This window comes from Piliocolobus tephrosceles, chromosome 4 (assembly GCF_002776525.5).
Source record: "Piliocolobus tephrosceles isolate RC106 chromosome 4, ASM277652v3, whole genome shotgun sequence".
Classification (NCBI taxonomy): domain Eukaryota; kingdom Metazoa; phylum Chordata; class Mammalia; order Primates; family Cercopithecidae; genus Piliocolobus; species Piliocolobus tephrosceles.
This window is the reverse complement of record NC_045437.1, coordinates 40,190,010-40,216,411: the sequence shown is the minus strand read 5'-3', so window position 1 is coordinate 40,216,411 and position 26,402 is coordinate 40,190,010. Positions and strand designations below refer to the sequence as shown.

Sequence of the window (26,402 nt, the reverse complement as noted above, 5' to 3'; positions counted from 1 at the left end):
AAATAACAAATATTAGAGGAGAAATATATGAAATAGAAAATAGAAAAAAAAAACATTAACATGATCAATAAAATTAAGAGCTGATTTTTTTTTTTTTTTTTTTTTTTTAATGGAGTCCCGTCCCGCTCTGTCTCCCAGGCTGGAGTGCAGTGGCACAATCTTGGCTCACTGCAACCTCCACTTCTCGAGTTCAAGTGATTCTTCTGCCTCAGCCTCTCGAGTCGCTGGGAATTATCTGACTCATTCTACAGTGTAAGCATTAGCTTAAGTGCAAAATCAGACAAAGACACAACAAAAAAAGAAAACTACAGGCCAATATTCCTGTGGAATGTAGGTGCAAAAGCCTTCCATAAAATACCTGCAAACTGAATTCAACAGCATATTTAAACAATCATTCACCATGATCAAGTGGAAGTTACCCACAGGATGCAAGGATGATTTACCATGTGGAAGTTAATAAATGTAATACAGTGCCTTAACATAAGGAAAAACAAAAACCATATTATCATCTCAATAGATGCAGAAAATCATTTGTCAAAATTTAACATCTTTTCATGATAAAAAGTTTCAATGAATTAGGTGTATAAAGAATGCACCTCAACACAATAAAGGCCATATATGACAAACCCACAGCTAAAATCATACTCAACAGTGAAAGATTGAAAGCTTTTTCTCAACAATTAGGAATAAGGCAAAAATGCCCACTTTCTTCTTCTATTCAGTCTAGTACTGGAAGTCTTAGCCAGAGAAATTAAACAAGAGAAAGAAATAAGACATCTGAATGGGAAAGGGAGGTAAATTGTCTCTGTTTGCTGATGACACAATCTTATATGAAGAAAACCCTAAAGGCTACACTTAAAATATTATTAGAACTAATAAACAAATTTGGTCAAGTGGTAGGATATGAAATCAACATTTAAAATATCATAGTACTTCCATACACCAATGACAAATATTCAAAAAAGAAATCAAGAAAATAATCCCATTTATGAAAGCTACCACAAAAAAAAAGGAATAAAGTTAACCAAGGAGGTAAAAGAGCTATATACTGAAAACTATATATTAATGCTGAAAAAAACTGAAGAAGACACAAGCAAATGGAAAGATATCCCATGTTATAATTTGGAAGAATTAATATTGTTAAAATGTCCATATTACCAAAATCAGTCTACAGATTCAATGCTATCTGTACTAAAATCATAATGGCATTCTTCACAGAAAACAGAAAAAAAAATCCTAAAATTTGTAAGGAACCAAAAACACCTCAAATAGCAAAGTAATCTTTAGCCAAAAGAGCAAAGCTGGAGGCCTCACACTACCTGACCTCAAAATACACTGCAAAGTAATAGTATTTCAAACAGAAAGGCACAGGTGTAAAAACAAACACATAGACCAGTGGGACAAAATAGAGAACCTAGAAATAAATCCATACATTTGAGGTCAATTGATTTTCACAAAGATGCCAAGATCACACAGTAGGGAAAGGACAGTCTCTTAAATAAAGTGTTGGAAAAGATGGATATCCACATGAAAAGAAATAAAGTAGACCCTTATCTCACATTGTATGCAAAAATCAACTGAAAAGTTATCAAAGACTTACACATAAGATTTGAAACTATTGGAAGAAAACTCTGAAACTATAAAACTACTGGAAGAAATCAGGGATAAGTTCCATGACATTGGTCTAGGCAATGATTTTTTTGGATATGACCCCAAAAGCACAGGCAACAAAAGCAAAGATAGGTAAGTGAGATTACATCCAACTATAAATCTCTTGCACAGTCAAGATAACAATCAATAGAGTGAAGAGACAACCTACGGAATGGGAGAAAGTATTTTCAAACCATACCTCTGATGAAGAGTTTATATGCAAAGTATATAAAAAACCTCAAACAACCCAATAGTTAGAAAAAAACACAATTAAAAAATGGGCAAAAGATCTGAACAGACATTTCTCAAGAGAAGACATACAAATGACCAATTGGAATTTGAAAAACTGCCCAACATCACTAATCATTGGGGAAATACAAATTAAAATCATAATGATGTATCACCACACACCTGTTAAATTGACTATTATCAAAAGGATAAAAGATGACAAGTTTTGATGAGAATGTGGAGGAAAAAAGCTCTTACACACTGTTGGTGGGAATATTAATTAGTATAGACATTATAGAAAACAGATGGAGATTCTTCAAAGAATTAAAAAGAGAAATCCATATGATCCAGCATTTGCATTATTGGGTATACATACAAAGGAAATAAAATTAGTATGTCAAAGAGATATCTGTACTCCTATGTTCACTGTGGCATTATTTACAATAGCCAAGATATGGAACCAACCTAAGTATCCATCGACAGATGAATGGATAAAGAATATATGTGTGTGTGTGTACACACATATATATGTACACACACACACACAAAGGAATATGATTTAGCCTTAAAACATGAGGAAATCCCATCTTTTGAGGCAACATGAATGAACCTGGAGGACATTACACTAAATAAAATAAGACAGGCAGAAAAAGACAAACATGGTGTGATCTCACTTATGTGGGGAATCTAAAAAAGTAAAACCCATAGAAGCAGCAATTAGAATGGCGGTTAGCAGGGGTCACAGGAGAGAGGTGACAGGAATGGGGAGATGTTGTTCACGAGACATAACATTTCAGCTAGACAGGAGGAATAAGTTCAGGAGATCTACTGTATAACATGGAGACTATAGTTAGTCACAATGTACTCTACAGTTGAAAACTACTGAGAGCACATTTAGTGTTCTCACCATAAAAAACAAAATGGTAAGTATGTGAGGTAATAGATATGTTAATTAGCTTGATTTAGCCATTGGACAATGTATGCATATATCAAAACATCATGTTGTGCACTGTAAATATAGACAAATATGCATAATTTTGTCAATTAAATAAAATTAACTGTAATAAATTTATTGGTATTATTTCTGGATATGATACTGTCAGACAAACCCAAAGTAAAGAATATTCTAAACATAATTTGCTTTTATTGCTCAAAATTGACAATGTCTAGAATGACAATGAAAATTTAGCCACTGCTCTCTATATTAAAGAGATGGAAAGATTTGATAACTAAATGAAATGTGATCTTGGGCTGGATCCTGTACTGGAAAAAGAAAATAAAGAAACATTGTTGAAATATGAGCAAAACAAACCGTATATTAAATAAAAGTACTGTATCTGTTGCCAACTTTTCTAAATTTGATGACTATACTTGGTTTAAGAGTAGATTGCATAAATAAACTGTGAATTTCCTTCAATGACATGTATTTTTGTTGTCTTTCATACATCTAAGCCTAATGGAACGGTTTTTATTAAAATAAACTGCTTCTCATCCACCTCCAACTTAACCAATTAGAAAAGATTAAGCCAATACAGTCAGACAAAAGGCCGATTAAGCATATTCCATGATGTTAAGAAAAGGTATTTCAATTTATCCTTTACTGTGGAGTAGGGCTAGGAAGGTGCCATGTCCAAGCCAGATTGAGAGTTTTGCTTGGTACCCTGGGACCTGAGATTGCCCACCCACCCAGCCTATTGTGTAATTGTTGTTCCTCTTTGGTTTTCTCTTAAATTACTCCAGAGAGAAGAGCAGAAAAAGCATATTTATCCAAGTACAGGTTTGTTCAACCATCTAGTCCTTGTAGAATAATGAAATCATCACAGTTTTTTTTTTTTTTTTTTTTTTTTTTTTTTTAACTCTAATTATCTGGTGCTTTATTTGTTTCCTGCCTCCCCTGACATATATCGCCCCAGTGCCCAGTGTGGTAACAATACCTGTTAATCTCTAAATGTTAGCTATAGGAGAAACCATAGAAACCAAGCTTTTGTTTATTACAGTGGTACCTGAAGTAAGTTCAGCTCCAGGCTAAGTGCAAATCTATCCCTCACAATAACATAAATTACATTATTTAGATCTGTGATCAAAACAAATTGGAAAGTTGTATTTACAATAGAAATCCCAGAGAATTTAAGCATGTTAAAGTTTAAAATGGGAGCAGGGATAGGGAAAGTTTCTGGTTAAATGAATACAGTTAAGAGATTAAATTTATTCCCATTTAAAAGACTACATGAATTTCTATTGAACATAGTAATTAGCCATGTGGACTTATTTCATTACTCTTTCAATACAAGAGAAAAGAAATAAAATGCTATAAACCTGAAGGACTAGGAGAATAGAGGAGATCCCAGTAAACATAATATTTTAACAAATTTTGGAAGACAGAAAGCAGTAGAATACTACTTGACTCATAAGAGCAGGGGAAGCTATATGCAAAAAGGTATCAGAAATAATAAATATATAGAGATTCATAAAAATAATTTTTTTTTCTTTTAATTTCTTCAAAGTAATGCAATAGTTTAAATTAAATCTTCAAACTTTTTTCCATTGTTTCCCCCCAAGAAAACTTTTAGAAACTTTTCACTGTAATTATTCATTCCTTCCTTGATATTTTTATACCCAAGATACATTGTGCTCTTATTTATATGTTATAGATATACCTGTGCTTTATACATCAAAATAAAAAATATAAAACTTACTTTTTTGTTTAATGCAAATTTCAGAATGACTAAATTTTACAAATTAAATGTAATATTTAAAAAATTTAAAAACTGGCTGGGACTGGTAGCTTACGCCTGTAATCCCAGCACTTTGGGAGGCCGAGGTGGGCAGATCATGAGGTCAGGAGATCGAAACCCCATTGAAACCCCGTCTCTACTAAAAATACAAAAAATTAGCTGGGCGTGGTGGTGGGTGCCTGTAGTCCCAGTTACTCAGGAGGCTGAGGCAGGAGGATGGTGTGAACCCGGGAAGCAGAGCTTGCAGTGAGCTGAGATTGTGCCACTGCACTCCAGCCTGGGCGACAGAGTGAGACTCCGTCTCAAACAGAAAAAAAAAAAAAAAAAATTAAAAAAACTATTAGCATATAACAACTTTGTAACTGCATGATTATTGCAAATTTTAATATATTTAACTATATAATTATACAAATTAGCAACATATATAAATACACAGTAATAGTTTTCAACACTATTAATTTTCAGCAAAAGTAAAATAATTACAAAATTAAATTTCTTAAAGTTTATTTTTAGTGAATTTAACCTTTTTTTTTTTTTTTTTATTTTGAGTCTCACTCTGTCACCCAGGCTGTAGTGCAATGGCGTGATCTCAGCTCACTGCAACCTCCACCTCCTGGGTTTAATCAATTGTTCTGCCTCAGCCTCCCAAGTAGCTGGGATTACAGGTGCCCACCACCATGCCCAGGTAATTTTTGTATTTTTTAGTAGAGATGGGGTTTCACCATGTTGGTCAGACTGGTCTCAAACTCTTGACCTGAGGTGATCCATCTGCCTCAGCCTCTCAGTACTGGGATTACAGGCGTGAGCCACCGCGCCTGGCCAGTGACCTTAACTTTTAACTTCTGCTCAGTATAAGAAAATAACTTTTAACTTAACTAGCTGCCAAATATTCATTTATATATTGTTACTTTTTTGTTTTCAGCACCTGTATAATGACGGATTTAATAACTTTTATAGACTTGAATAACTCTTTTGAATAACTATTGAATAATTATTCCAAATAACTATTGAAAAACTATGAAAGCACTATTTTTATTTAATTCTCAAAGTCCTAGTCACACATTGAAACAATAAGGATCAAACATAAACAACATCCATAATGTAGCCGATGGCAGCCAATAAACTTGAATAGGCCACTTCTTACAATCTGTTAAGGAAACAAAGCTATCTGCTCCCTGTAGCACTGATCTTATATACATTTTGTGTATCTTCCATGAACTCAATGTCAATGCTGCTCATGGGATGCCCATGAAAACCAAACATGAGAAATTAAATTCTAAAGAATGAGATTGTGTCAGACAGGGTTGAACTTGACAGGCCATACACCATTGTAACAGCTGAGAATAGTTCAGGAACCCCGTGAACAACCAATTTTCATTCTTTTGGAGGGAAATATCATCCCTGTTGAGAATGTATACCTTAAAGCAAAAATCATGACAGTGCATTGTAGAGTTTTCATGAAAACTATAGCATAAAGGCCTGGGATCAGGATCAATGCAACTACATAGTAGCAAATACTATGAAATATGGAGATGAAAACCAACAACAACAACAACAAAAACCTTCAATTTGAAAGTGTACTAGAAAGAAAACTGCAGGGCTGGGACAGGGTGGAGCAGTGGCTTTGGTTTGCTGCTTTAAGTCTTGTGTTTCTATTTTTTTAGCTACATAAATAGATTAGTTTTAAAAGATAACATTTTAATGAAATATTAAAATTAAACTGCCAAGAACATACATTAGATACTTGCTCTTTTTTAAAAATCTGTTTATACATTGGGCACACATGGACATAAAGATGGGAACAATAGACATCGGGGACTATTGAGTCGGGGAAGAAAGAGTAGGGAAAGGGCTGGAAAACTACCTATTGGGTATTATGCTCACTACCTCCATAATGAAATCATTTGTACCCCAAATCTCGATATTATACAATATACACATATAATAAACCTTCATGTGTACCCCCTGAATCTAAAATAAAAGGTGAACTCACTTTTTAAAAAATTAACAATCCAAAGAATACGTATAAATGAGCAACAGGCACATGAAAACATGCTCAACATTATTAATCACTAGAGAAATGTAAATCAAAACCAAAATGAGATATGACTGCACCCTCACTCGTATGGTTATAATAAAAAAGATGGGCAGTAAAAAAAAAAAAGAAAGAAAGAAAAATAAATCTAGTTTATATAACGGCCTTCTTTCTGATTACACACAAAACCTTAGTAAGTCTTTTGAAGGAAAATAAGCAAAACAGGATGGTTTGAGGCAGCCAGGGAATACTGGAAGATAATAAAGAACAAGGTAAAACGGCTTCCACCAGAGAGCAGAAGACTTCAAATTTCTCTTCCACCGTTTATTTGTTGCATTAATTTGACTAATTGCTTAAGTAATCAGAGCCTTAGATTCTCCTTTTTAAATAATACATTACCTGCATAAAAATGAGGGCTGTCCAGGGAAGCTTTCAAAGTCCTTTTAGGCTTGAAGAAAATAATTCATTAATTTCTACTCTTTACCTATTGGCCTCCATTCTAATTATTAAGCTCTTTTTTATCTAATAGGTCTCAGCTCAGATGTTTGTCCTCTATCTGTTCCTGACCTCCAGATCTATTCCATATACTTTCTCATAGTACTCTATAATTGTTATGGCACTTAGCAAATTTATTATTATATACTTTTTCTGTGTGTTTATTTAATAATATCAGTTTTTACCTAATATACCGTAAGTACACTTATGAGAGGAAGGATTATATTTGTTTTATTCATAATTATATTAGGGTTTTAACTGAACCTAAAAAATAGACTTTTAAAACACATCTAGTTTGAAGGTGGGTTGGGAAATAGTTTGGATTCATTTTCAGCTCTCTTAAGTTCAAATTTTGACAGATTGGTAAGAAAAAGTAGCTTTGTATCATAAAACGAATAAACACAGCTAAATGGCCAGCCTCATTTTTGCAAGTGTTTGAAAAACATGGCAAGAAATCGGGAAACTGTTTGTCCATGTTTTACACACCACCCCGGGTCAGTAGATTTTGACATTTTGTTACTGTGAGACTATTGCTTGTCATCATTAATAAAAAATACAACTATTCATCAGAGTTTGATTATTTTAAAAAATGACCTCCTCAAACACTTTTCAATTTGTTCCTGTTCTTTCATTTCCCTCTTTACTTTGGCCACACTCCTAATAATATGTAGAAAGATGATTGGAAACTGCTGTCTTCCCATGCAGGATTCAATACCCAGAGCATATGATGTTAATGGGACTGTCAGGCATTCAAGCATTTAACTGAGACAATCTTTCTCCTGGAAGAACTTTTGAAAATTGATATTTATTTGTGTGATTCATGTCTCAAAGAGTGGCCTTTCTACCTCTCACTGCCTTTCTCCCTTAGATGTTGTTAAAACTTGGAGTTGCTTAGATGACAATACAGCATGTCTTTCTTTGCCTTGTTACTATGAACTTAGCTAAGATTTCAATAACCTCTGGCCTGGAATTATTTCTTCCTTCTTTTCATCATGCTTTAGGTATTGCTCTTTGCCCAGAGGATCACATCACTGCTATCATTAGTTTTTCAGTAGTTTCCCACAACCTCAGAACTCATAATAAAAATTTTCCCTCAAAGTACTTTGTCAGAGTTATTTCAAGGACTTCACTTTTCCCTTCATTGCTTGCATTGCCTCATGTACTAGTTACTTATACCCCAGAGAACAAAGGGGCTCAATACAGCCTTCCCAAAGCTCTCTCAACAACTTAATCTGACCACAGACTGGCCTTTCTTTCTCAGTCTCCCCACTTCCATCCTACAGATAAATCTAGATGACCCTATCTCAAATAAGATGTCCAGATTTGGAAGCATGATTTCCAGCTTCCTGTTTTTATACCACCCTAAGAGGTAAAGAATCTTGATTAATTAAATTAATTTATTAATTTCTATAATTGCTGGAGTTTGTGTGACATAATTGTGCATCAAGCTTAGGGCTGACATCAGCCGGCACGTGTGGCTTGAATAAACTGGACATCATCCATTCTCATTAAGCAGTGCCACTTGTGAAATTGTTGGAGTATATTTTTTGAAATTGTTTGCAATTGTTCGAAAACCATAAAAGACATCCTAGTTAGGATAACTTCCTTGCAAGTAACAAAAATGTATTCAAAGTATAGTTTACTGAAAGGAAAAGGTGGACCTTACGAAAGACAAGGGAAGGAAGTGCAGCTGAGTTTCACAGGGACAATGTTTACATTCTCCAGGGCCATATGTTCTCACACTTAAATTTCTTCAAGTCCTTACTTCATTCTTTTTTCTCTCTACAGACAGGCATTCTCTTCTGCTCCCTGCATGCAGCTTAAGCAAGCTTCACATTCTATTTAACTAGTATCTCCAAGTCCCACTCCCCAGCCCTGGCACATGAAATCCTAATGACCCATACCCAATCCTGGCCTATCACCTTTGTCCGAGGGGCAGGATCATGAGATCTGAAACCGGCTCAGTGGGTCCTATAGTATTAAATTTTCTGAGATCAGGCTGTACAGATTTTCTTCAAGAAAGCATAGACCCAGGAAAAAAAGAGGCAGAAAGAATGACCTGCATTTTAAGAAGACACAATAGTTGAATAAATATTAAAGAAACATTTCTTTAAAACCATACAAGTCATTTATTTATTTTGTTTTCTCTCTCCTCTCTTTATGGAGATTGTAAATTTTACAAAGGCAGAATTTTTTTTTCTGTTTTGTTTACTGTTCAAGTGCCTAGAACAGTTCCTTGCAGTAAATTTTTGCAAAATTCATGAATAAAAACCTTTGGATAATGACAACAGTGGTAAATACAGTGAATATGATGAAAAAATAAGAGAATAAGTGACTGCATGAACAAGGGAAGTTGCAATTTCTGTGAATACATGGATTTCTTATAACTTTTAGTACTTCTTAACATTCTTTTTCTTTTCTATCCAACTACTATTACTATGAGGTGAAGTTCTAGAAAGAACTAACCAAAAGTGTTCATCTTTGAATCTTAAGTCCCAGCATAATGCCTGGAATACAATCAGTAAATATTTGTGAATTGAGTGAAATGGATGAATCAAGATACTATTCCTCCTATGGCACATTGAAGAGTGCTTTGCAAGCCATAAAACGCTACCCAAATATTAGACTGTGATTTTCATTATAGTAGTGCTTTAGAAAAAAATAGCTTAGTAACAGTATTCCAGATGTTTGGGACAATTAGAGGACAAGAAACAAAGTAGAAAGCCGACCCAAGAGTCTAGGTACAATTCGTCTGACCTCAATAGGCCTTTTTATGCTACATTTTCCCACAAAGGTCTAAATTAGAATCCAATCTAAGTTTCTCTATAATCCTAGAAGGGGCAAAATTTGCAGAAGTTTGGCTTTATTGTCTCAAACTATATTTCTATTACTATGTTAGACCAATTTTAGATTTGAGACTAAATTGTAGCTCATTTTCTTTCCATTCCAAAGAATCACCAGAGAGTTTATTCCATTTAATATCATCATTATGCATTGTTCAACAATTCAACAAACACATAAATAAAAGCAATTCTTAGAGCATTTTGCTATATGAAAGACTGCTACCTCTTATTGCCAAACCCATGAGAATCTACATAGTGGAATTTAGCCAAGGGCACATTTGTAGAGGCATATTCAGCAATTTGCTCACAAACTCCTGTGTAGACAACTCAATTCAATCAACATTGATTTAACTTTTATGTTTATCAAATATAAAGATAAATATTATTCAGGTTCAGTATAAAGGAACTTTGAATCTATTAAGTGGACCAAGAGTGGGCAATAATAAAGCACACAATGATCACGATATCCAGCAATAGAACGTGAGTTCCGTATGAAAGGTAAAAAGAGATTCATACGTTTAAAGGGTGGAGGAATCATGTAGCCTCTGATCTAAAGTGTGAAAATGATTGTGAAATACAGAAAAGATTTAAGAAAGAAATACATTTGGAATGGCCCCTGAAGAAGAGGTACGCAATACGCCACATTTGGAATTGGGGAATAAAAACTTTCAAGGGAAAAAAATACAATAGCAAGAGAAATCATAGCCCATTCTGAGGATCAGCAAGTTGTCCAATTTGGTTAGATGGTAGATTGTGCAAAAGGGAGGACAGAAAATGAGTCTAAAGGGTAACAGAGAATAAAATTTCTCAAGGTTTTCAATATTAGGGATTGGGACTTTGTAACTAATTTGGTGGTTTCCTTAAAAGAATAACACTGAGATTTCGAATAGGGTTGTGCCACTGAAAGGTGAACTTTAGAATATCCTTTACAGAGTAGATTAGAAGAAATTACAGGAGGAGTTCTAAAGCTCAGAGACCAGCTAAGCCACTGATGCAATCTTCAAGGTATGGTATCATAAGGGCTGGAAGTGGAGCTGTAGCCATAGGCATGATGGCAAGGTGGGAAGATGAGGAGTGCGTAGATGAAATACTTCAAAGATAAAAGGTAAATAAAAGATAAAATTGCATCATATATTTAGCATCTAAAAGGATAGGAGGAGTCAGGGAGTGAGGATGTGATCTCTGTAATATGGTATTTCTATTATCTGTCTGAACATTAGAATACTAAGACAGGTGGACTAGGAAGCAATCAATACAAAGGGGATCAATAAACCCATGGAAGTAGATGAAATCTCAAATGAAAGAAAAGAGGCTGAGGATAAAATCCTAGATGGGTGTAGGAGGAGAATCATAGAGGAAGGCAGAAGAGGAATTGCTTAAGTGTTCCCAGAAATACATGTATTATATTTTGTCCTGGAAGCCAATAGTGGATTGAGAAGAGGTCATTCAGTTTGGCAATTAGGAAGTTAATGGTGGTCATTGAGAGAATAGTTCGTGTGGGCTGGTGGCATTTATCACACAGATTTCAGAGTGAAGTTAATGAGGAGTAGATGGCACAACATTAAATGCAGTCAACTTGGACTATCTTTCTAATAATTCTAGTAGGAAAGAGAAGACATAAAGAGCATGGAAGCCTGAGGTCCAAAATACCTTCTATTTCCTCCATATTTGAGAGTTTTGATCTATGATTCCCCAACTGAAATAGTTCGATTTGCTGTTTCACTTTGTCTGCTCACATATTGACTGACAAAGCACACTCTGAAGAGTTTTTGAAATAGATGGGATCATTAGCTTTGGCTCTAATGAGAAATTATAGTACTTTTGCTATAATGATAAGTTGGCATGTGAATACTTAGCATGTGAAAAAGCCTTCAGATAGCAGCTTCCATTGTTCATTATTTTATATTTGTGGTTATTTTCTTGGCAGAAAATACCATTTCTCTATGAATCTATTATCATTAAAAGAGGAATAATGGTTTTTAACAGAATACATATTTTCCTCCTGGTAAAATGATAATTGCTCCATCTTAACTCTCCAAGTTCTGGCCCTCATTTTCTCCTGCACCCTTCTGATTTTTTACAATTGCATGCTTTCTACTCTTCAGTCAATAGCAACTTATGAAAACAGGAGATTTTGTGTGAGAAGGTCTTCCGTACCACCAGCCAGAACTTCAGAAGGCCTGCAGTTGATGAAGCAACTCACAGTCAGTAAACTTCATAGCAGACTTTGTTTTTCAGAAGCACACATCTAAATATTGTTTAGAAAACGCCTATATTCTTTGCATGCAGAGTCAGACCTGAGCACAACCACACACAAGTATTCAATTCCTAGCTCTGAAACAGTCACCTACTCATCAGTCCCAAGTAGACTACTTCTATTTCCCAAAGCCACTGGACACTGTGTTGTATGTATCGGACCAGAAATATCTGCCTTTGGGTTGCAACTTTTCTTATAAAGGGCCAGATGGTAAATATTTTAGGATTTTTAGGCTAGATAGTCTCTGTTGCTAGCTACTTAACTCTACCATTGTATCGCAAAAGCAACCATAAACAATGGCCAATTGTGTGACTTTATTACTGTAAAATGTTATTTACAATGTTATTTTTGTAAATATTATTTACAAAAACAGGCAGCAGGCTAGTCCCTGCTCTAGAAAAGGACTCATGAGGGTGCGCCCAAGATGGCCGAATAGGAACAGCTCCAGTTTCCAGCTCCCAGCATGAGTGACACAGAAGATGGGTGATTTCTGCATTTTCAACTGAGGTACTGGGTTCATCTCACTGGGGAGTGCCAGACAATCAGGGCTGGTCAGCTGGTGCAGCCCAACCAGCGAGAACTGAAGCAGGGAGAGGCATCGCCTCACCTGGGAAGCGCAAGGAGGAAGGGAATCCCTTTTCCTAGCCAAGGGAAACTGAGACAGACAACACCTGGAAAATCGGGTAACTCCCACTCTAAAACTGCGCTTTACCAAAGGTCTTAGCAAATGGCACACCAGGAGATTATATCCCACACCTCGCCCGGAGGGTCGCACTTCCACGGAGCCTCCCTCATTGCTAGCACAGCAGTCTGAGATCTAACTGCAAGGTGGCAGGGAGGCTTGGGGAGGGGCGCCCACCATTGCTGAGGCTTAAGTGGGTAAACAAAGTCACCGGGAAGCTCGAATTGGGTGGAGCCCATCGCAGCTCAAGGAAGCTGGCCTGCCTCTGTAGACTCCGCCTATGGGGACAGGGCATAGCTAAACAAAAAGCAGCAAAAACTTCTGCAGCTGTAAATGTCCCATCTGACAGCTTCAAAGAGAGCAGTGGTTCTCCCAGCACAGAGGTTGAGATCTGAGAACGGACAGACTGCCTGCTTAAGTGGGTCCCTGACCCCTGAGTAACCTAACTGGGAGACATCTCCCACGAGGTACAGACCAACACCTCACACCTCACATGGTGGGGTACACCCCTGAGATGAAGCTTCCAGAGTGAGAATCAGACAGCAACACTTGCTGTTCAGCAATATTCTATCTTCTGGAGCCTCCACTGCTGATACTCAGGCAAACAGGGTCTGAAGTGGACTTCAAGCAAACTCCAACAGACCTACAGCTGACAGTCCTGACTGTTAGAAGGAAAACTAACAAACAGAAAGGACACCCACACCAAAACCCCATCAGTACATCACCATCATCAAAGACCAAAGACAGATAAAAACACAAAGATGGGGAAAAAGCAGTACAGAAAAGTTGGAAATTCAAAAAATCAGAGTGCATCTCCCCCTTCAAAGGAAGGCAGCTCATCGCCAGCAACGGAACAAAGATGGACAGATAATGACTTTGACGAGTTGAGAGAAGAAGACTTCAGTCGATCAAACTTCTCAGAGCTAAAGGAGGAACTACGTGACCAGCACAAAGAAACTAAAAACCTAGAAAAAAGAATGGATGAATGGATAACTAGAATAATCAATGCAGAGAAGACCTTAAAAGAACTGATAGAGATGAAAAGCATAATACAAGAAATACATGACAAATGTACAAGCTTCAGTAACCAACTCGATCAACTGGAAGAAAGAGTATCAGTGACTGAAGATCAAATGAATGAAATGAAACCAGAAGTGTGGAGAAAAAAAAGAGTAAAAAGAAATGAACAAAGCCTCCAAGAAGTATGGGATTATGTGAAAACACCAAATCCGTGTCTGATTAGTATGCCTGAAAGTGATGGGGAAAATGGAACCAAGATGGAAAACACTCTGCAGGATATCATCCAGGAGAATTTCCTCAACCTAGTAAGGCAGACCAACATCCAAATTCAGGAAATACAGAGAATGTCACAAAGATACTCCTTGAGAAGAGCAACTCCAAGACACATAATTGTCAGATTCACCAAAGTTGAAATGAAGGAAAAATGTTAAGGGCAGCCAGAGAGAAAGGTCGGGTTACCCACAAAGGGAAGCCCATCAGACTAACAGCAGATCTCTCAGCAGAAACTCTCAAAGCTGGAAGAGAGTGGGGGCCAATATTCAACATTCTTAAAGAAAAGAATTTTTAACCCAGAATTTCATATCCAGCCAAACTAAGTTTCATCAGTGAAGGAGAAATAAAATCCTTTACAGACAAGCAAATGCTTAGAGATTTTCTCACCACCAGGTCTGCCCTACAAGAGCTCCTGAAGGAAGCACTAAACATGGAAAGGAACAATAGGTACCAGCCATTGCAAAAACATATCAAAATGTAAAGTCCATCGATGCTAGGAAGAAACTGCATCAACTAGCAAGCAAAATAACCAGCTAATATCGTAATGACAGGGTCAAGTCTCCCTATAGAATGGGAGAAAATTTTTGCAATCTACTCATCTGACAAAGGGCTAATATCCAGAACCTATAAAGAACTCAATCAAATTTACAAGAAAAAAACAAACAACCCCATCAAAAAGTGGGCAAAGGATATGAACAGACACTTCTCAAAAGAAGACATTCACACAGCCAACAGACACATGAAAAAATGCTCATCATCACTGGCCATCAGAGAAATGTAAATCAAAACCACAATGAGATACCATCTCACACCAGTTAGAATGGCAATCATTAAAAAGTCAGGAAACAACAGGTGCTGGAGAGGATGTGGAGAAATAGGAACACTTTTACACTGCTAGCGGAACTGTAAACTAGTTCAACCATTGTGGAAAACAGTGTGGTAATTCCTCAAGGATCTAGAACTAGAATTACCATTTGACCCAGCCATCCCATTACTGGGGATATACCCAAAGGATTATAAGTCATGCTGCTATAAAGGCACATTCACACGTATGTTTATTGCAGCACTATTCACAATAGCAAAGACTTAGAATCAACCCAAATGCCCATCAGAGACAGACTGGATTAAGAAAATGTGGCACATATACACCATGAACTACTATGTAGCCATGAAAAAGGATGAGTTCATGTCCTTTGTAGGGACATGGATGCAGCTGGAAACCATCATTCTCAGCAAAGTATCACAAGAACAGAAAACCAAACACTGTATTTTCTCACTCATAGGTGGGAACTGAACAATGAGATCACTTGGACACAGGAAGGGGAGCATCACACACCGGGTCCTATTGTGGGGAGAGGGTGGGGGGGAGGGACAGCATTAGGAGATACACCTAATGTAAATGAGGAATTAATGGGTGCAGCACACCAACATGGCACATGTATATATATGTAGCAAACCTGAACATTGTGCACATGTATCCTAGAACTTAAAGTATAATAAAATAATAATAATAATAAAAGGATGGAAACAAAAAAAAAAAAAAGAAAAGAAAAGGACTCATGAGTGGGATATGTCATTTAGCCTTTCAAAAGAACCCAAGATGGAGAGCCCAAGTACATTTTTGAAAACATTCTAGATTCTTAGTTGGTGCTGGCTCAGTTCTAGTGTTTGGATCATAGACATTTGCATTCCATCTCAAGGATTTCCCCATACCACCCTTAACTCTCTCCACCTGTGTTTTTCCAGTGCCACAGCATACAGTCTTACTTCTCTGTCCTCCTCAAAGCCCACACAAATAAAGCCCTCTTTAAGCTCATCCTACTGGCAACTAACTTTCCATCTCTCTGTATTAAGACTTCTAGAATTTGCCTTTAACTCCAAACACCTTGAACTCAGGACAAATGAATTTTATTTTAGGGCCTCAAAGACCAATTAAAGAAAGAAGTATGCAAATTAAATGACATATATTCTTGTCCAGTCACTGAAGATTTCTTTTCCTATTTATCTTCTCAGGTAATAATGGGTGAAACTGCCATCTCATCCCCAAACTAGCTTCAACACTGGTCTGCAGCACACCACTCTACTTTCCTCTTTAGGCTCAAATTTCAATCTTTAAAGTCTCAATGTAGTATAAGAGAGATAAAAAAACAGATAGTCTGTTTTCTGGTTCTGACTCACTTTGTCCTTGGGAAAGTTACTACCATGTATGTTAAAGTATATGACCTTTGAGTGGTGGTTTCCCAGCTGTGCTTCAAGTACTCTTTAGACTTGCTGCGATCATCATTTCCCACCATGTGATAAAAATTCAAGTTGTCTAAGGAATATTTGTTTTAGCTGTTTTCTACTGATTTGAAAAAAGTTTGAAAAACACTTATTTTACAAATGAGGGACCAGTGTTCCAATGAGGTAAAGTGATTTATTGAAGCTCGCATAGCTGGTAGCTGCTCAGTGCAGAAACAAGACCAGAATATGTATCCACATTCTCATTCTCTAAAGTTTTTTCTTTTCTATTGCACTATTTTGTTCTGCTTCACCTTAGGATGAAATCCATTTTAGTCAATCTCAGGTTATATTGCAACCATTTCAGAGAAGCATAATCATCATTACATACAAAGAGCCCATTTGATTATTGCTATTTTAATTCTTTCCAAATTAAATTTTCTTTTTGGTTTTGTTGGCATATAGAAACACTTTTTCCTATAATAAAATTGTGTTGATAAATCATACTAAATTCATTTACTAATTCTAATGTTTGTAGGTTCTTTTGAATTTTCTACATACACAATCACATTGTCTACAAATAACATTTCTTAAATAGTTACCAATAAATATTCTAAAATAAAAAACTAAGAATCTATACATTTCTAAGGGGGGCAGCAATTTTAAGTAATTAATCTAAAGGATTCTTTAAAATTGAGAGATTTCTATGAAGTAGCAATAGCTACTAGAGTAACCCTTGACTTGAAAACTCACTGAAAATTCAGGACTCTGTGTAACATCCAACACCCAGGGTTTCAGGGTTACTGCTGATTGGTGTAATCATTTGCAAAGTTCAAGTTCCAGAGAACATTTATTTTGAGAACACTCTAGGTGTTGCTAGGCCTCTGGAATATGACAGCATTACTTTGTGTTAGCTAGCAATAAGAAAAGAAGCTTTGTTTGGATTAACATATATACCCTCTTCATTGTGCATATCTATTTTTTCCTAAATAATTTACAGGTTAGGTCCAAGGACGCCACAAACTCTCCTTAAACGTGAGTAATATGATGATTTCATTTTCAATCTTAATATTTCAAAATTGTTAATCATGTTTCCAACAAAATTACCATTTCATTCATAAAAATAGATAAGTCAGACTATAACCATTTCTTTGTCTTTCTTTTTTATAATCGCTTTGTTTAAATCTGAAAAGAATCAGAGGTCATGTTTTTTAAACAAATGTCATTCCAGAGGACATTTGAGATCAAGTTTCTCTATGAATTAATTAGTTAAAAGTAAAGCAAACATACTCTTTAGCCAAGGTCAATCATGCGCCTGGACTACCCAGCTTACCTTGGCTATAGTAAATATCCTTTCTTGAGCCTCTGGGCATGCACAGAAAAAAAAAAATAATAATAAGAAATAAGAAATTTAGTAAGTGTAAAGGAGATGTAAAGCAAGAATCTATAGTTGGGGATAAACTAGAGCATCCTCTGAAATCTGTTGGGTAAGATATGCTGAACTGCCTTGCAGACAAATGGTTCGTGTGAGTGAAATACATTAGTAGGTGACAGGTTAGAAAAAGATGGGCTTCATTTTAATTGAAATTCTCTAAATGCTCATAAAGCTATCATCTATGGTTCAATGGGATCACTGATTTTTGGAAAACTCAAGAGAGGATGGCAACTATGAGAAAACTGCAGAATTTCTGCTCTTCTACCATCGCACTGAATTGGAAGACTTTTTCCTATCTCCCTCTATTCACCGAACATTCTTTTATTCTGTGTTTGTATGAAAATTGTGTAGTAATGGGTAAAATGCCTGCATGTAATTTTAGATACCTCCAAAATGCCTGGAGATGTGGAAATTAATAAATTAGAAACCATATGATACGATAGGCTAGGTCATCATAACAAAAAAGTTCAGAGAAGTAATTATTTTTATTTGAATAAAAATTGTTTCTGGGTGCGGTGGCTTGTAATCCCACCACTTTGGGAGGCTGAGGCAGGTGAATCACGAGGTCTGGAGTTCAAGACCAGCTTGGCCAAAGTGGTGAAACCCCAAGTCCACTAAAAATACAAAAAATAGCTGGGCATGGTGGCAGGTGCCTGTAATCCCAGCTACTTGGGAGGTTGAGTCAGAGAATTGCTTGAATCCAGGAGGCCGAGGTTGCAGTAAGCCGAGATCGTGTCACTGTGCTCCAACCTGGGTGACAGAACAAAACTCTGTCTCAAAAAAATAAATAAATAAAAATAAAATTGTTTTAACATAAAACAGTTTTTCTTCCTAACAATAGAATATTAAAACAGAAAAGCTACCAATTAGCTCTTTCATTAGTACCTCATCAAATAAGTTGTAATGTTTTCATCTTGTATCAGGCTCCATATTGCCTCAAAACAGTTACAGCTTAAAGAGAGATCAGAATATTTTATAAGAGTTCTGTTTTTGCAGTTTTTGATAATAATTGGAATAAAACTCATCCATACATTTCAAGCTTTTGGAAGTTAAAACATAGTGTCTGCTGAGAACTGAGAACTAGTAATCTCCTGCAATTTAACTTCTCCAAATTATTTACATGAAAATTTCACAAGAGGCTTTAAGAATTTGTTTTCTCTACAATTGAGAGAAATATTCTGGAAGATATCTGTCTCGTCCAACAACTAAAAAGAAAAAAAAAAATAGACAAAAAAGTATCTATTTAGTTTTTCTTGCTGAAAAGATCCCTGTATGAGAAGATACCAATTTTGGCAGTGGGGAGCAAGGGTGAAGGGTATAGGGAGGTGGTTTCTCTAGTCTATCTAGTGGTTGAAAAGAAAGCTTCACATTATTTGGGAGCCTCGGGTCCCAAGGGCCCTGAAGCCAGTGAAACACCACCCAATCTTGAACTCAGGTGGGATGTTTGGGACTCACATCATATGTCTGATCAAAACCTAAATTCTATCTGGCTATTCTTGTCCCAATACCGTGTGGTTCTGTGTTGCTGTGGAAAACCAGGAAATGTGAGTCACCTTGCAAGTGGAGTGGGGAAAAAAGCCCCTCATTTTTTTTATTATACTTTAAGTTCTAGGGTACATGCACAGGTTTGTTACATATGTATACATGTACCATGTTGGTAGGCTGCACCCATTAACTCGTCATTTACATTAGGTATATCTCCTAATGCTATCCCTCCCCCTTCCCCTGACCCCACGACAGGCCCCAGTGTGTGATGTTCCCCGCCCTATGTCCAAGTGTTTTCATTGTTCAATTCCCACCTATGAGTGAGAACATGCGGTGTTTGGTTTTCTATCCTTGAGATAGTTTGCTCAGAATAATAGTTTCCAGTTCCACCCTTTTTTTGTTTTTTGGATGCATAGTATTCCATGGTGTATATGTGCCACATTTTCTAATCCAGTCTATCATTGACAGACATTTGGGTTGGTACCACATCTTTGCTATTGTGAATAGTGCCGCAATAAACATATGTGTGCATGTGTCTTTATAGGAGCATGATTTATAATCCTTTGGGTATATACCCAGTTATGGGATGACTGGGACAAATGGTATTTCTAGTTCTAGATCCTTGACGAATCGCCACACTGTTTTCCACAATGGTTGAACTGGTTTACAGTCCCACCAACAGTGTAAAAGTGCTCCCATTTCTCCACATCTTGTTCAGCACCTGTTGTTTCCTGACTTTCTAATGATTGCCATTCTAACTGGTGTGAGATGGTGTCTCATTGTGGTTTTGATTTTCGTTTCTCTGATGGCCAGTGATGATGACCATTTTTTCATGTGTCTGCTGGGTGCATAAATGTCTTCTTTTGAGAAGTGTCTGTTCAGATACTTGCCTAATTTTTGATGGAGTTGTTTGATTTTTTCTCGGAAATTTGTTTAAGTTCTTTGTAGATTCTAGATATTAGCCATTTGTCAGTTGGGTAGATTGTAAAATTTTTCTCCCATCCTGCAGGTTTCCTGTTCACTCTGATGGTCATTTCAATTGCTGTGCAGAAGCTCTTTAGTTTAGTTAGATTCCATTTGTTAATTTTGGCTTTTGTTGCCATTGCTTTTGGTGTTTTAGTCATGAAGTCCTTGCCCATGCCTATGTCCTGAATGGTATTACTTAGGTTTTCTTCTAGGGTTTTTATGGTTTTAGGGCTAACATTTAAATCTTTAATCCATCTTGAATTAACTTTGGGGAAGGTATAAGGAAGGGATCCAGCTTTCTACATATGGCTAGCCAGTTTTCCCAACACCATTTATTAAATAGGGAATCCTTTCCCCATTTCTTGTTTTTGTCAGGTTTGTCAAAGATCAGATGGTTGTAGATGTGTGGTATTATTTCTGAGGGCTCTGGTCTGTTCCATTGGTCTATATCTCTGTTTTGGTACCAGTACCATGCTGTTTTGGTTGCTGTAGCCTTGTAGCATAGTTTGAAGTCAGGTAGCGTGATGCCTCCAGCTTTGTTCTTTTGGCTTAGGATTGTCTTGGCAATATGGGCTCTTTTTTGGTTGCATGTGAACTTTAAAGTAATTTTTTTTTTCCAATTCTGTGAAGAAAGTCATTGGTAGCTTCATAGGGATGGCATTTAATCTATAAATTACCTTGGGCAGTATGGCCATTTTCACAATATTGATTCTTCCTATCCATGTGCATGGCATATTCTTCAATTTGTTTGTGTCTTCTTTTATTTCATTGAACAGTGGTTTGTAGTTCTTCTTGAAGAGGTCCTTCACATCCCTTGTAAGTTGAATTCCTAGGTATTTTACTCTCTTTAAAGCAATTGTGAATGGGAAGTCACTCACGATTTGGCTCTCCGTTTGTCTGTTATTGGTGTATAGGAATGCTTGTGATTTTTGCATATTGATTTTGTATCCTGAGACTTTGCTGAAGTTGCTTCTCAGCTTAAGGAGATTTTGGACTGAGACGATGGGGTTTTCTAAACATCCAATCATGTCATCTGCAAACAGGGACAATTTGATTTCCTTATTTCCTAGTTGAATAGCCTTTATTTCTTTTTCCTGCTTGATTGCCCTGGCCAGCACTTCCAACACTATGTTGGATAAGAGTGGTTGTAGAGGGCATCCCTGTCTTATGCCAGTTTTCTAAAGGAATGCTTCCAGTTTCTGCCCGTTCAGTATGATATTGGATGTGGGTTTGTCATAAATAGCTCTTATTATTTTGAGATACATCCCATCAATACCTAGTTTATTGAGCGTTTTTAGCATGAAGGGCTGTTGAATTTTGTCAAAGGCCTTTTCTGCATCTATTGAGATAATCACATGGTTTTTGTCTTTGGTTCAGTTTACATGTTGGATTACATTTATTGATTTGCATATATTGAACCAGCCTTGCATCCCAGGGGTAAAGTCAACTTGGTCATAGTGGATAAGCTTTTTGATGTGCTACTGGATTCAGTTTGCCAGTATTTTATTGAGGATTTTTGTATCGATGTTCATCAGGGATATTGGTCTAAAATTCTCTTTTTTTGTTGTTTCTCTGCTGGGCTTTGGTATCAGGATGATGTTGGCCTCATAAAATGAGTTAGAAATGATTCCTTCTTTTGCTATTGATTTGCATAGTTTCAGAAGGAATGGTGCCAGCTCCTCTTTGTACCTCTGGTAGAATTCGGCTCTGAATCGTTCTGGTCCTGGACTTTTCTTGGTTGGTAAGCTATTAATTATTGCCTCAATTTCAGAGTCTGTTATTGGTCTATTCAGGGATTCAACTTCTTCCTGGTTTAGTCTTGGGAGGGTGTATGTGTCCAGGAATTTATCCATTTCATCTAGATTTTCTAGTTTATTTGCTTAGAGTTATTTATAGTATTATCTGATGGTAGTTTGTATATCTGTGGGATCAGTGGTGATATTCCCTTTATCATTTTTTATTGCATCTGTTTGATTCTTCTCTCTTTTCTTTATTGGTCTTGCCAACAGTCTATCAGTTTTGTTGATCTTTTCAAAAAACCAGCTCCTGGATTCTTTGATTTTTTGAAGGGTTTTTTGTTCTCTGTCTCCTTCAGTTCTGTTCTGATCTTAGTTATTTCTTGCCTTCTGCCAGTTTTTGAATGTGTTTGCTCTTGCTTCTCTAGTTCTTTTAATTGTAATGCTATGGTGTCAAGTTTAGATCTTTCCTGCTTTCTCTTGTGGACATTTAGTGCTATAAATTTCCCTCTACACACTGCTTTAAATGTGTCCCAGAGATTCTGGTATGTTGTGTCTTTGTTCTTGTTGGTTTCAAAGAACGTCTTTATTTCTGCCTTCATTTCATTGTGTACCCAGTAGTCATTCAGGAGCAGGTGGTTCAGTTTCCATGTAGTTGAGTGGTTTTGAGTGAGTTTCTTAATCCTGAGTTCTAGTTTGATTGCACTGTGGTCTGAGAGACAGTTTGTTATAATTTTTGTTCTTTTACATTTGCTGAGGAGTGCTTTACTTCCAACTCTGTGGTCAATTTTGGAATAAGTGTGATGTGGTGCTGAGAAGAATGTATATTCTATTAATTTGGGGTGGAGAGTTCTGTAGATGTATATTAGGTCTGCTTGGTGCAGAGCTGAGTTCAATTCCTGGATATCTTTGTTTACTTTCTGTCTTGTTGATCTGTTGAATGTTGACAGTCTGGTGTTAAAGTCTCCAATTATTGTGTGGGAGTCTACATCTCTTTGTGGATCTCTAAGGACTTGCTTTATGCATCTGGGTGCTCCTGTATTGTGTGCATACATATTTAGGATAGTTAGCTCTTCTTGTTGAATGGATCCCTTTACCATTATGTAATGGCTTTTTTTGTCTCTTTTGATCTTTGTTAGTTTAAAGTCTGTTTTATCAGAGACTAGGATTGCAACCCCTGCTTTTTTGTTTTCCATTTGCTTGGTAGATCTTCCTCCCTCCCTTTATTTTGAGCCTATGTGTGTCTCTGCAAGTGAGATGGGTCTCCTGAATACAGCAAACTGATGGGTCTTGACTCTTTATCCAATTTACCAGTCTGTGTCTTTTAATTGGAGCATTTAGCCCATTTACATTTAAGGTTAATATTATATGTGAATTTGATCCTGTCATTATGATGTTAGCTGGTTATTTTGCCCATTAGTTGATACAGTTTCTTCCTAGCATCAATGGTCTTTACAATTTGTCATGTTTTTGCAGTGGCTGATTCTGGTTGTTCCTTTCCATGTTTAGTGCTTCCCTCAGACTGCTTCCTTGTAAGGCAGGTCTGGTGGTAACAAAAATCTCTCAGCATTTGCTTGTCTGTGAAGGATTTTATTTCTCCTTCACTTATGAAGCTTAGTTTGGCTGGATATGAAATTCTGGGTTGAAAATTCTTTTCTTTAAGAATGTTGAATATTGGCCCCTACTCTCTTCTAGCTTGTATAGTTTCTGCTGAGAGATCTGCTGTTAGTTTGATGGGCTTCCCTTTGTGAGTAACCCGACCTTTCTCTCTGGCTGCCCTTAATATTTTTTCCTTCATTTCAACTTTGGTCAATTTGACAATTATGTGTCTTGGAGTTGCTCTTCTTGAGGAGTATCTTTATGGCATTCTCTGTATTTCCTGAATTTGAATGTTGGCCTGCCTTGGTAGGTTGGGGAAGTTCTCCTGGGTAATATCCTGCAGAGTGTTTTCCAACTTGGTTCCATTCTCCCTCCGGTACACCAATCAGACATAGATTTGGCCTTTTCACATAGTCCCATATTTCTTGTAGGCTTCGTTCATTTCTTTTTACTCTTTTTTCTCTAAACTTCTCTTCTTGCTTCATTTCATTTGTTTGATCTTCAATCACTGAAACCCTTTCTTCCACTTGACCAAATCAGCTGTTGAAGCGTGTGCATGCATCATGTAGTTCTCATGCCATGGTTTTCAGCTCCATCAGGTCATTTAAGGTCTTCTCTTCACTGTTTATTCTAGTTAGCCATTCTTCTAATCATTTTTCAAGGTTAGTGATGGGTTCGAACATCCTCCTTTAGCTCAGAGAAGTTTGTTATTACCGATCATCTGAAACCTCCTTCTCTCAACTCGTCAAAGTCATTCTCCATCCAGCTTTGTTCCATTGATAGTTAGGAGCTGCATTCCTTTGGAGGAGCAGAAGTGCTCTGATTTTTAGAATTTTCAGCTTTTCTGCTCTGGTTTCTCCCCATCTTCGTGGTTTTATCTACCTTTGGTTGTTGATGGTGGTGATGCACAGATGGGATTTTGGTGTGGATGTCCTTTCTGTTTGTTAGTTTTCCTTCTAACAGTTAGGACCCTCAGCTGCAGGTCTGTTGGAGTTTGCTCAAGGTCCACTCCAGACCCTGTTTGCCTGGGTATCACCAGCGGAGGCTTTAGAACAGCACGTATTGCAGAACGGTAAATGTTGCTGCCTGATTGTTCCTCTGGAAGCTTCATCTCAGAGGGGCATCTGGCTGTATGAGGTGTCAGTCGGCCCCTACTGGGAGGTGTCTCCCAGTTAGGCTACTCAGGGGTCAGGGACCCACTTGAGGAGGCAGTCTGTCCATTCTCAGATCTCCAACTCCATGCTGGGAGAACCACTACTCTCTTCAAAACTGTCAGACAGGGATGTTTAAATCTGCAGAAGTTTCCGCTGCTTTTTGTTCAATTAAGCCCTGCTCCCAGAGGTGGAGTCTACAGAGGAAGGCAGGCCTCCTTAAGCTGCGGTGGGCTCCACTCAGTTTGAGCTTCCCAGCCACTTTGTTTTCCTACTCAAGCCTCAGCAATGGTGGATGCCCCTCCCTCAGCCTCGCTGCTGCCTTGCAGTTCGATCTCAGACTGCTGTGCTAGCAGTGAGCAAGGCTCCATGGGTGTGGGACCCTCTGAGCCAGGCATGGGATATAATCTCCTGGTGTGCCATTAGCTAAGACCATTGGAAAAGTGCAGTATTAGGGTGGGAGTGTCCCGATTTTCCAGGTACCATCTGTCACAGCTTCCCTTGGTTAGGAAAGGGAATTCCCCAACTCCTTGCACTTCCCGGGTAAGGCAATGCCCTGCCCTGCTTCGGCTCACACTCCGTGGACTGCACCCACTGTCCGACAAGCCCCAGTGAGATGAACCTGGTACCTCAGTTGGAAATGCAAAAATTACCTGTCTTCCATGTCACTCATGCTGGGCACTGTAGACTGGAGCTGTTCCTATTCAGCCATCTTGAATAATGCCCAAAAGCCCTTCATTTTTATGACTGAAATAGTCTAGGGCTATAGCAGCATATCTATGAGTTGGAGTAAAAAGCTTGGGTAAAAAGCATAGGTAGGATTTTCAGTTTCTGTCTACCCTCCCAGACAGTGATAAAGGCTTCTATTTCTTTGTGTCTCATTCAATGCCTAGCAGTACACAATGAATACTCAAATGCATGTTCATTCCATCTTAAATTGAAAGACATATTCAGCTATATGTCAATGGATTTGGTTGCTTTTATTCTGGCATTTTTCTTTGAGCTTGTAGAAGAGTTTAAAAAGCTTACTGATTTATTAACAAGAATTATTAACCCTATTATTAACCCTAGTTTCTGAACATATTGAGGAAACAATTTTTATATCTGATCTCAAGCTTTTGGCTTAAACCAAGATTTATCAAATGATGAACCCCATTTATTTTTACTGAGGTATCCTTTCATCAAAACTAAGAAAAATAAACTAACTACATATGAATATAATCAGAAACTCATCCTCTGAGACATGAGAGAGCCATATTTTAGCAGGGAAATTTGGAAATATCTATTAAAAATATGTGACCAACAGCTACTATTAAATCTGTAACATTCTTAAAGTTATTACTAATTTGAAAAGCTAGTATTTATTGAGTGATGATTCTATGCCAATAATTGTTCTAAGCATTTTACATGAACCTTCTTACTTAATCCTAACAAAAGCTTTATGAGGTAGGTATTACTCTTATTTTATAGATATTGAAACTGAGACAGAAAAATTAGGTGAATGGTATTTGACTCTTTAAAGTAAAAGTTACTACTATATTAATTACAGCAGAATTATTGACATATACATACATAATCATGTTGCATGTTTC

At 37.0% G+C, this 26,402-nt stretch overlaps 1 protein-coding gene across 2 annotated transcripts in view; it reads left to right on the top strand.

Moving 5' to 3' along the window:
- Positions 1 to 26,402, top strand: part of C6 (complement C6) — a 116,067-nt gene that overhangs the window by 27,081 nt on the left and 62,584 nt on the right. The window contains exon 1 of one of the 2 annotated variants that reach the window (XM_023216570.1): positions 17,256 to 17,473. The exons of the other annotated variant lie outside the window; for it this stretch is intronic. The gene's annotated coding sequence lies outside the window, so the exon portion shown is untranslated. Of the gene's footprint in view, positions 1 to 17,255; positions 17,474 to 26,402 lie in introns of those variants that run through there. 2 annotated transcript variants of the gene reach the window in all.